Here is a 12,820-nt window from a genome sequence, read left to right as displayed (position 1 = left end):
AGATCTACAAACCGTTTTATTTATAAATCAATACTAAATCTGACACAAGCCCCATAATGAAATTATATGAACATCTTTCACATCCCATAGGTTAACGTAGCTTAAATTTTTCATAAAGCAAGACACTGAAAATGCCTAGATGGGCTCGCCAGCCCCATCAACATAAAGGTTTGGTCCCAGCCTTTCTATTAATTCTTAACAGACTTACACATGGAAGCATCCACATCCCAGTGAGAATGCCCTCCAAATCACAAAGATCAAAAGGAGCGGGTATCAAGCATGCCACACTAGCAGCTCACAACACCTTGCTTAGCCACACCCTCACGGGACACAGCAGTGATAAAAATTAAGCCATGAACGAAAGTTTGACTACGTCAGGATAACTAGGGTTGGTAAACTTCGTGCCAGCCACCGCAGTCATACAACTGACCCAAATTAATAGAGACCCGGCGTAAAGAGTGTTAAGGAATCACACAGAATAAAGTCAAATCTTAATTAAGCTGTAAAAAGCCATAATTAAAACTAAGCTAAACCACGAAAGTGACTTTAATACAATCTGACTACACGACAGCTAAGACCCCAACTGGGATTAGATACCCCACTATGCTTAGTCGTAAACATAAATAGTCACAGAACAAGACTATTCGCCAGAGTACTACTAGCAACGGCCTAAAACTCAAAGGACTTGGCAGTGCTTCATATCCCTCTAGAGGAGCCTGTTCTGTAACCGATAAACCCCGATCAACCTCACCAACCCTTGCTACTTCAGTATATATACCGCCATCTTCAGCCTATATACCGCCATCTTCAGCAAACCCTGAAAGGAAAGTAAGTATAACTACCCTACATAAAAACGTTAGGTCAAGGTGTAACCTATGGGATGGGAAGAAATGGGCTACATTTTCTATACTAAGAACACCCCTCATACTCACACGAAAGTTTTTATGAAATCTAAAAACCAAAGGAGGATTTAGTAGTAAATTAAGAGCAGAGTGCTTAATTGAATAAGGCCATGAAGCTCGGACACACCGCCTGTCACCCTCCTCAAGTACCACAGCAAAGCCCCAGCTTACTAACCCATGCTAAGCAACTATACGAGAGGAGACAAGTCGTAACAAGGTAAGCATACTGGAAAGTGTGCTTGGATAAAACAAGATGTAGCTTAAACAAAGCATCTAGTTTACACCTAGAAGATTCCACAACCCGTGTATATCTTGAACTAAAGCTAGCCCACACCCCCCCCACCGCTACTACCATAAACCAATCAAATAAAACATTCATTATACATCTAAAGTATAGGAGATAGAAATTCAACCACCAATGGCGCTATAGAGAAAGTACCATAAAGGAAAGTTGAAAGAAACACTAAAAGTAAAAAAAAGCAAAGCTTACCCCTTGTACCTTTTGCATAATGACTTAACTAGTAACAACTTAGCAAAGAGACCTTAAGCTAAACTACCCGAAACCAGATGAGCTACTTACGAGCAGTAACTAGAATGAACTCATTTATATGGCAAAATAGTGAGAAGACTTATAAGTAGAGGTGAAAAGCCTAACGAGCCTGGTGATAGCTGGTTGTCCAAGAAAAGAATTTCAGTTCAATGCTAAATAATACTAAAAACCACATCAAATCTCAACGTATATTTAATCGTTAGTCTAAAAAGGTACAGCTTTTTAGAAATGGATACAACCTTAACTAGAGAGTAAAATAAACATAAACCATAGTTGGCCTAAAAGTAGCCACCAATTGAAAAAGCGTTCAAGCTCAACAATAAAACAATGTTTTAATTCCAACAATAAGCAAATCAACTCCTAGCCTGACTATTAGACTAATCTATATAACTACAGAAGCAATACTGTTAACATGAGTAACAAGAAATTCTTCTCCTCGCACAAGCTTACATCAGTAACTGATAGTACACTGATAATTAACAGCTAATAAATATAACCCAACACTAAATTATTTATTAAAAACACTGTTAACCCAACACAGGCTTGCATTAAGGAAAGATTAAAAAAAGTAAAAGGAACTCGGCAAACACAAACCCCGCCTGTTTACCAAAAACATCACCTCTAGCATAACCAGTATTAGAGGCACTGCCTGCCCAGTGACAATCGTTAAACGGCTGTAGTGTGGTGCTGGGAAACCTGTACAAGTGAAAGAATGAAATTAGAACATTCTCTAACACCATACACAAAAATAAACTCAAAATGGATTAAAGACCTAAATATAAGACCAAATACTACAAAATTCTTAGAGGAAAACACAGGCAGAACACTCTTTGACATAAATCGTAGCAATATTTTTTTGGATCCCTCTCCGAGAGAAATGGAAATAAAAACAAAAACAAACAAATGGGACCTAGTCAAACTTATATGCTTTCACACAGCAAAGAAACCCATAAACAAAGCAAAAGGACAACCTACAGACTGGGAGAAAATATTTGCAAACGATGCTACCAATAAGGGATTAATTTCCAAAATATACAGAAAGCTCATGCAACTCAATATCAAAAAAAAAAAAAAAAAAAAAGACCCAATCAAAAAATGGGCAGAAGTCCTAAACAGACATTTCTCCAAAGAAGACATACAGATGGCCAACAGGCACATGTAAAGATGCTCAATACCACTAATTACTAGAAAGGCAAATCACAACTACAATGAGGTATCACACCAGTCAGAACAGCCATCATTAAACAGTCCACAAATAATAAATGCTGGAGAGGGTGTGGAGAAAAAGGAACCCTCCTACACTGTTGGGAATGTAAATTGGTGCATCCACTATGGTAAACAGTCTGGAAATTCCTTAAAAACTAAAAATAGAGTTACCATATGATTTTGCAATTCCACTTGTGGGCATATATCCAGAGAAAACTCTAATTTGAAAAGAAACATGCACCCCAATGTTCATAGCAGCACTATTTACAATAGCCAAGACATGGAAACAACCCAAATGTCCATCAACAGATGAATGGATAAAGAAGATGTGGTATATATATGCAATGGAATATTACTCAGCCATAAAAAATGAAATAATGCCATTTGCAGCAACATGGATGGACCCAGAGATTATCATATTAAGTGAAGTCAGACAAAGACAAATATTATATGATATCACTTACACATGGAATCTAAAAAAATGATACAAATAAACTTATGTACAAAGCAGAAACAGACTCAGACATAGAAACAAACTTATGATTACCAAAGGGGATAGTGGGGCGGGGAGGGGGCAGGATAAATTAGGAGTTTGAAACAAGCAGGTACAAACTACTATACATAAAATAGGTAAACAACAAGGACCTACTGTATAGCACAGGGAACTGTATTCCATATCTTGCAATAACCTATAATGGAAAAGAATCTGAAAGAGGATATATATATATGTACAACTGAATCACTTTGCTGTATACCTGATACTAAAAAACACTGTATATATATCGCCAAAGACAATGGAGTGACATCTTCAAAATACTGCATGAAAAAAACTTTAAACTTGGAATTTTATACCCAGCAAAAAAAAATGTTTGAATATGAAGACAAAACAAGTAATTTTCAAATACAAATAACTTAGAGAATTCATTGTACACAGACCTTCACCGCATGATATATTGATGTAAGTTCTACGGGAAGAAGGAATACAAAGTGGGACAGCAAATATACACAAAGAAATAAATAAAGAGCTCTAAAAATGGTAACAATGAGTATAAGTATGAAACATATTTTATGTTTAATCACTCTAAAACATAAGCAGCACAAAGAGTTCACAGTTGAATATGGAGCATAATACCATCCCTAGAAACAACGAAAGCACAAAAGGAAAACAAGATAAATGGAAATTAAAATCTAATATTTTAAGATGTACTAAAAAAAATAAAGAAAATGACAAAAGCATTGAAAGATAAAGAAAATTCTCAATTAGATAACCTCAGAAACCAAGTATTAGGAAGAAAAGCTTATTTGAAAAGAGGTGAAAGAACTCAGAAAAACTTAGAAATAAAGAAAAAGAAAGACATAAGAGCAAATAAGCATAATGGATACTGATTTAAGAGAAAATTAGATGGCCATTTTAGGCATCTGATTTTGCAACCTTACCACAGAACTTTAGACAGACCACAAAGTGAAACTAGTACTATTCAAACCATTATTAGTAGTGATTATTTGAACTTTTCATCTTGTCACTGTTTTATTAAAATAATGATCTTCAGTTCAATCTTGTGAAGAAGACATTTTCATACCAACTGCCAAAACTAAACGTAGATATTATAGTGCACAACCTTAAGCTTGCCAAAAGGTTATGTGTGTCATTTAACTGCATTTAAAAACCAACAATGCAGAACAGATATAGATACAGAAAATTATTTAATTCTACTATTTTCTATTTATAAGGCACATCATCTCAGTTAAGCAAGGGTCTTATGGCAATCAGTTTGACTCTCAAGTTAAACTTTTAATCAGTGCCTTATTTATACTCTGCCTAACTTTTTAATGTATTACCTGCTTCAAAAGCAGTATCCAAACTTATCAAATGGTATAGTAATAATAAATGGTACAATAATGACATTGCTCAATCCATATATATTTTGGTACAGACACTAACTCCATTACAGTTCCACAAAACGTGTCAACTGTCTCACGGTAGTACTGGTTCTAAGTAACCAAGCATTCAATCTTTCAAAGGTTAAGTACTAAAAAACATAACATCAAGATAATCAGAGCCAGGTACAATTTAGAGTGATTTAGGAAAATAGGTAGTGGTTACATCTAACCTAACAGGACCAAAGAACCACTTTCATATTTGGTACCAAATGTGAAATCCTGGCAAACACCACCTGATTCCTTTCCGTGATTTTATAATTTACAATGTCTTTATACATGTATTATATAATCTAAACCTCACAATCCTATAATGGAATATCATTACATCTCAATTTATAAATGAAAAAACATACTCTAAGTCAAACATATATTTGCCGGAAGTTACATCTCAGGGCTTTTAATGCCAAGTCCAGTGCCCTTTGCCTCATGCTATGATCTCAGAAGATAAAGGAAACAAATACTTACATGCATCACTGTGACCATGAAATTTCAAATCACTATCAACATATAGAAAACCTTGGAAACAACTACTTTGAATATGCTGAAATTTATATACATCCTTTCAAGAGTGAAAGACACGCAGCAAAAGTCAGTAGCCACAGAAATGTTTCTTCTTTCCTCTCAAAATGTCCAAAACTTGACATTTCTCTAGCTGCCTCCTTCCCCTTAAACCAGCTGCTTTGTGACCATCCCCAAGCCATCCTCCATTCTCAACTGGCCCCAGGTGGATTCAGAACTGAAAGACAAGGAAATAAATGAAAAGGAAAATAATAAACCTCAAATCATTTTTTAACACCTACACTGGTAACACTAAATCCCCAGCACCAATCTTCACAGGCAGCAGTTAAGTTCCAGCCTCTGTCCATTCATCTCACTCCTTCCTAGTTTCATTTGATATGATAAAAAGCCCTAAAAATCTTAAAAGTCTCTTTTAATAAACATGAAGTTTATTTGGTATTTTGCAATGAGATTTTTTCCTATCTCCACTAAGACCTGTATTTAACTTTGGTTTATGTCACAGGATTCTATGAATAAGGATAGGAAAGGTAAGGAAGAAAAGGAATAGAAGGCAAACTTCTTAGACTCTAATTTAACAACGAAATCTTTAAAAAAAAAAAAGAGGGGGGAGTGTATTCAAAATAGCTGTGTGCTAGCTTCAGGGGCAGAGTTTTCTTTAAAAAAAAAAAAAAAAACGAGACCACATAGTATAGGAAAAAAAGGACACCATGATCAATACAAGTGATAGGCATGAAAAGATAAGCAGGGGAAGGGCTTCCCTGGTGGCGCAGTGGTTGAGAGTCCGCCTGCCGATGCAGGGGACATGGGTTCGTGCCCCGGTCCGGGAGGACCCCACATGCCGCGGAGCGGCTGCGCCCGTGAGCCACGGCCGCTGAGCCTGCGCGTCCGGAGCCTGTGCTCCGCAAGGGGAGAGGCCACAACAGTGAGAGGCCCGCGTACCGCAAAAAAAAAAAAAAAAAGATAAGCAGGGGAAGCAATCTCTGGTGTTCCGTCCCCCCCAACCCCCCCCAAAAAGGTAGACTGGATCAGGAAACCAAATATGGCCAAAGAGTGTCACTACTGATTCCTCCCAGTGTGAAATGACTGCAATACACTCTCAATCTCTTCCTGGATCTTATTCTACTCACACACTCCCAACGTTCCTCTACTCAAACAGAGCATCAGTTCTAAAGGCTTAGAGTTGGCGAATAATTTTAATTAGGCTTGTGTAGCTATAAGTGGAAAAATTAGAATTACCTCATAGCAAACACCATGACCAGGGCTCACAGGACCTAGTCTTAGATTCAAGGTGGATCTAGGGACTTCAGTGCACTTATATGGAATACACATCTTCACTAGTGCTCCACTTTTTTTTTTAAACTGGCTTCATTCACTTTATTTTTCTCATAGAAAACGATGTGGTGGCTACAGCTGGAGCCTGGGTCCTCTGCCCGAAAACTCTGGTGTGAGTCTTTACAAGATGGTCAGTGAATTCCTGATACAAAGACTTGGTGAACACCATCTTTCCAGAAATCAGGAGTGAGATAACTGTAGGTCTTGGAAATGGCATCAAAAGTGGCCTTGGTGAAGTTGCCCAGGGTGGCGGTGCAGCCCCGGCAGAGGCGTAGTAGTCATCAATTCTAACCATCATCACTAGCTTCTTGGGCACAGGGGCTGAGACGATGCCAGTGGCCCTGGGGGCAGGGATGAGGCACACCAGCGCTGAGCCACAGCAGCCAGTCACCTTGCAAGGGACGGTATGGGGCTTGCCGATCTTGTTCCCCCAGTAGCCTCACCGCACGGGGATGATGGAGAGCTTGGCCAGAATGATGGCCCCACTGATAGCAATGGCTACCTCATTAGAGCACTCGACACCCAAACCAGCATGTCCGTTGTAATCCCCAATGGCAACAAATGCCTTGAACCAGATCTGCTGGCCAGCACAGGTCTGCTTTTGCACAGGCATAATCTTCAAAACCTCGTCCTTGAGGGATGCCCCCAAGAAAAAGTCAATGATCTCGGATTCCTTGATGGGCAGAGAGAAGAGACAGATCTCCTCCAGGGAGCTGATCTTCATGTCCTTGACCAGACAGCTCAGCTTGGTGACAGGGAGCCACTCCTTATCCTCAGCCTTGCCTCTGCAAGCTCCTTGGCCTCGGCCCCGACCACGACCCTGGGCCCGGAGGCCGCTGCTGAAGCCTCTGCAGAAGCCACTGCAGCCTCCCATTCCAGGGCCCCTGGGGCCTCCAGGCCCTCCGCAGCACCAGCGTCATCCGCCATTTGGTGTTTTTACAAAGAAGCTAGTGCTCTACTCTTTATGTGACTAATGCTTCTTTTTCTGCTTCTCAAGGATATCAGCTTGCAATATACAACTGACCCTTGAATGACACAGGTTTGAACTGCGTGGGTCGGCTTACACACAGATTTTTTTCAATAATGAGTACTACAGTACTGCACAATGTGCAGTTGGTTGAATGCACAGATGCAGAGGGACTGCGGATATGGAGGGCTGACTGTAAGTTAAAAGTGGATTTTCGACTAGGCAGAAGGTGGGCACCCCAACCTCTGCGTTACTCAAGGGTCAACTATATAGCCCTTCCAGCACCAGCACTACAACAAGAACTTTATTTTTTTTTTCATATAGGCCAATTCAAGTGTTTCTTTTAATTTCAAATTCCTTAAACAAAATATAATTGACCCAATATATTGTTTCAAGCCAATTCCAACAAGATTTAACTGCTATATTTTAGTCATTAATTCAGAAGAGCACCCAACATAGGCCATGAAAGGCACCGGATACAAAAGACCACATATTGTATAATTCCATTTATATGAAATGTCCAAAAAACACGCAAATCTATAGAGACAGAAGGCAAATTAGTGGTTGCCAAGGGACGAGAAGGAGAGTGACTGCTTAATGCGTATAGGGTTTCCTTTTGGTGTGATGAAAATATTCCTTTTGGTGTGATGAAAATATTTGATAGTGATGATGGCTTCACAACACTGTCAATGTACTGAATTGCACAGTTTAAGTGGTTAAAATGGTGAATTTTATGAGGTATGAATTTTACCTAAATTTTTTTAACAAAAGGAATAGAGAACTATTGAGGGAGTAACTGGAATGGATCCTACAGAATGGAAGCATACTATTACAAGATTCTTACAGTGTATGTGAAATGACATAACATGATTTTAGAATATAAAAAATTAAAAATGAGTACTATAAACCGTAGAGCAAACACTCCCCCCCAAAACACACACACATCCCACACAGCTATCACTAATAAGTCAACTGTAGAAACAAAACAGAAATCTTAAAAACACCCAATTAATCCAAAAGAAGGCAGGAAAAGAAGGAAAAAAGACAAAAAAGGAATAGAAGAATAGAGGGGACAAACAGAAAACAAAGAGCAAGCAAGACATACACATAAAACCAAGCACATCATAATTATGTTAAAATGCAAAAAGTCTAACCAAGCCACTTAAAAGGCAAATTGTCATAATAAATAAAAAAGAAAGACTCAAACATATGCTATCTACAAGAAACCTACTTAAAAAATTAAAACAGATAAAGAAGTAGTGAAGGACAAAAAAACATGCCATGTAAACACTTAAAGAAAGCTGGAGAGGTTATGCTATCAGACTAAATAGATTTCAGAACAAATACTACCAGGAATAAGCAAGGACATTTCAAAATAATAAAGGGATCAATCCACCAACTCTAAATGCATGTGCCCTACTAATAAAGTTTCAAAATACGTGAAACAAAATTGACAGAATTGCAAGGAAACATAGCAAAACCCACAATTACACTTGGAATGGTTAAAGATTTTAACACCCCTTTCAGTAACTGACCGAACAAGTATATAGAAAATCAGTAGGAGTATACAGAGTTTAACACATCAACAAACTTGACATTTATAGAATATACCAGTCTACACACTGCAGAAAACTCATTTTTTTAAATGCATATGGAACATTAACCAAGATAAAGCTTACCATGAACCATGAAACAAGTCTCAATAAATTTAAAAGGACTGAATTCACACAATTCATATTCTCTGAATGAAACTGAATTATATTAGAACTTAATAACAGAATATCCAGAAAATTCTCATTTAGAAATTAAAACATTTCTAAATAACCCATTCTTCAAATAAGAAAAAACAATGGGGACTTCCCTGGTGGCACAGTGGTTAAGAATCCACCTGCCAATGCAGGAGACCCAGGTTAGAACCCTGGTCCGGGAAGCCTCCACATGCCACGGGGCAACTAAGCCCGTGTGCCACAACTACTGAGCCTGCTCTCTAAAGCCCACGAGCCACAACTACTGAGCTCACATGCCACAACTACTGAAGCCCGTGCACCGCAACAAGAGAAGCAACTGCAATGAGAAGCCCACGCACTGCAACGAAAAATAGCCCCCCTTCGCCACAATAAGAGAAAGCTTGCACGCAGCAACGAAGACCCAACGCAGCCATTAATAAATAAATAAATAAATAACCAAAAAAAGTTTTTAAAAAAATCAGTGGAAATGACAAAAGGTATATTAAACTGAATGAAAATTAATGCAGGGATTAGAAAGGGAAACTAATAAAATTAAATGTTTTTCTTAGAAAAGGCCAAAATAATCTAAGATTCTGTAGTCAGAAGCCAGAAAATGATGAAACTCAAAGTAGAATAAAAATAAAGCCAAATATCAGGGAAACAGAAAATGGACATTTAGAAAATCAATAATACCAAAACCAGTTATTTGAAAAGATTAATAAAACTGACAATCCTGGGCTTCCCTGGTGGTGCAGTGGTTGGGAGTCCGTCTGCCGATGCAGGGGACACGGGTTCGTGCCCCGGTCCGGGAAAATCCCACATGCCGCGGAGCGGCTGGGCCCGTGAGCCATGGCCGCTGAGCCTGCGCGTCTGGAGCCTGTGCTCCGCAACGGGAGAAGCCACAACAGTGAGAGGCCCGCGTTCCGCCAAAAAAAAAAAACAAAAACCTGACAATCCTCTGGCTAAACTGTTCAAGGAAAAAAAAAGGGAAAACACAAACTACCATTATCAGGAATGAAAGAAGGGACATCCCTCCAAATCTTACAAACATTTAAAACATAAAGAAGTATTAAAGCCTAAGTCAGAAAGAGAAAATCAAATATTGTATATTAACGCATATATGTGCAATCTAGAAAAAAGGTACAGATGAACCGGTTTGCAAGGCAGAAGCAGAGGTGTAGAGAACAAATGTATGGACAAGGGGGGAAAGCGGGGGGTGGGGGGGTGGGATGAATTGGGAGATTGGGATTGACATATATACACTAATATGTATAAACTAGATAACTGATAAGAACCTGCTGTATAAAATAAATAAATAAAATAAAATTCCAATAAACAAAAAAAGTATTATGAACTTATGCCAACAAATTCAATAGCTTGGGTGAAACGGAGAAATCCCTTAGCAAATTACCAAAGCTCACTTAAGAAATAAAGAACCTGAATAGCCCTTTATCAATTAAAGAAACTGAAATAGTAAATAAAAACCTTGCCACAAAAACTATGGCTTCACTGATGAATTCTACCAGACACTTAAGAATGAAACATACCAATCCACAAACTCTTTCAGGAGACAGAGATGAGCTGAACTGTATCCTCTCCCAAATCCATACATTGAAATCCTAGCCCTCAGTACCTCAGAAGACTGTATTTGGAGACTGGGCCTTAAAGAGCTAATTACGGTAAAATGAGGTCATATATGTGGGACCTAATCCCAATATGACTGGTGGCCTTATAAGAGATTAGGATACAGACAACACACAGACCCAGGGACAACCATGTGAAGACACAACAAGAGGTGGCCATCAGCAAGTCAAGGAGAGAAGCCTCAGAAGAACCCAAACCTGACAACACCTTGATCTTGGACACCTAGCCTCTAAAACTGTTGAGAAAATAACTTTCTATTTTTTAAGCTACCCAGTCTGTAATTATGTTATAGCAGCCCTAGCAAACTAATACACCCTGATATCAAAACCAAAATATATAAAGTAAATATATGTATATTATAAGAAAACCATAGACGAATATCACCCATAAATAAAAATACAAAATATCTCTTTTAAAAAAATCAGTAAATAGGGCATAAAATTGGAAAAGAAAGAAGTAAAACTATATTGATTTTCAGATGACATGATTGTCTTCTCAGAAAATCACATCGGTTCTACCAAAAAACTATTAGAAGTAGTAAGTGAACTTAACAATTCACAGGACACAAGGTCAATACACAAAAATAAATTTTATTTTTATATTAGCAACAATTAGAAATTGAATAGCAAATTAGCAATTTTTAATTAGAAATTAAAATAACACAACAGCATCTAAAACATGAACTACTTAGGAGTAAGTTTAACAAAACATGTGCAAGAACCAAAAACTGATAACTATAAAACTCTGCTAAGAGGAATTAAAGACCTAAATAACTGGAGAAACATACTATGTTTATGGCTCAAAAATTCAATATTGTTAAGATGTCAAATCTTCCCAAATTGGGTCACAGATTCAAAGTAACTCAAATTAAAATCCTAGCATGCTTTTTTTTAAGAAATTGGTAAGCTAAAATCTATGTGGAAATGCAAACACCCTAAATAACTAAATCAACTTTGAAATAGAGGAACAAAACTACACTATCTGATTTCAAGATTTACAACAATGATACAGAAATCCAGACAGTGTGGTACTGGCATAAGGATAAACACATAGATCAATGGAACAGAATAAAGACTCCAGAAATAAACTTATACATATTAATTAATTTTTGAGAAAGGTTCCAAGAAAATTCAATGAACAAAGATGGTCTTTTCAACAAATGGGTGCTACAATAACTGGACATCTACAGTGGAGGGAAAAAATCTCCAACCCTTACCACACACAGTATATAAAAATTAACATGAAATGATTATATACCTAACCACAAAAAAGCTATAAAGCTTCTAGAATATCCAAGAAGACTTAGACAACAATTTCTTCAATAGAACACAAAAGCCATAGACTGTAAAAGAAAAAAGTCCATAAATTGGACTTAAAATTTTAAACTTTTGCACTTCAGAAGACTGCTCAGAAAACTAAAAAGAAAACAACAGACTGGGAGAAAACATCACAATATTTAGGACTTACATGCAAATTATGACAATAAGATACTACTACACACGCCTACTAGAATGACTGAAATTTGAAAGACTGAAAACAGCAAGTGTTGGCAAGAATGTGGAACTGAAACTCATACATTGCTGGTTGAAATGCAAAATGATAGTCACTTTAGAAAACAGTTTTGCAGTTTCTTATAATGCTAAATATACACTTGGCAATACAACCCAGCAATACACTCCTATGTATTTACCCAAGAGATGTGAAGACAGGTCCACACAGAAAACTGAATGTGAATGTTTACAACAGCTTTCTTTACAATCACTGAAAACTTTAGAAACAAAGAAACTCAAATATCTTTTAACTGATGAACATATAAAGAAATCACGTTATATCCATGTAATGGAATACTACTCAGCAATTAAAAGAAAATTAGTGAGACATTCAACATTATTGAATCTCAAAAACATTACTCCAAATAAGTCAGGCACAAAAGTCTACATACTGAATGGCTCCATTAATATAATATCCTAGAAAAGGCAAAACTATATTGATAGAAAACAGATGACCAGTTGCCAGGTGTCAGAGATGAGGT

The 12,820-nt window shown here is 37.5% G+C and overlaps 1 protein-coding gene and 1 pseudogene across 5 annotated transcripts in view; both read right to left on the bottom strand.

Moving 5' to 3' along the window:
- Positions 1 to 12,820, bottom strand: part of COP1 (COP1 E3 ubiquitin ligase) — a 261,090-nt gene that overhangs the window by 243,437 nt on the left and 4,833 nt on the right. Inside the window, exon 2 of one of the 5 annotated variants that reach the window (XM_029229004.1) lies at positions 5,065 to 5,335. The exons of the other annotated variants lie outside the window; for them this stretch is intronic. The gene's annotated coding sequence lies outside the window, so the exon portion shown is untranslated. The remainder of the gene's footprint in view (positions 1 to 5,064; positions 5,336 to 12,820) is intronic. 5 annotated transcript variants of the gene reach the window in all.
- On the bottom strand, positions 6,120 to 8,530 carry LOC114898870 (annotated as a pseudogene).

Source organism: Monodon monoceros, unplaced genomic scaffold (genome assembly GCF_005190385.1).
Source record: "Monodon monoceros isolate NGI ecotype Baffin Bay Population unplaced genomic scaffold, NGI_Narwhal_1 Super_Scaffold_18, whole genome shotgun sequence".
NCBI lineage: Eukaryota > Metazoa > Chordata > Mammalia > Artiodactyla > Monodontidae > Monodon > Monodon monoceros.
Note: the sequence above shows the minus strand (reverse complement) of the source record. Positions and strands in the feature narration are given on the sequence as shown.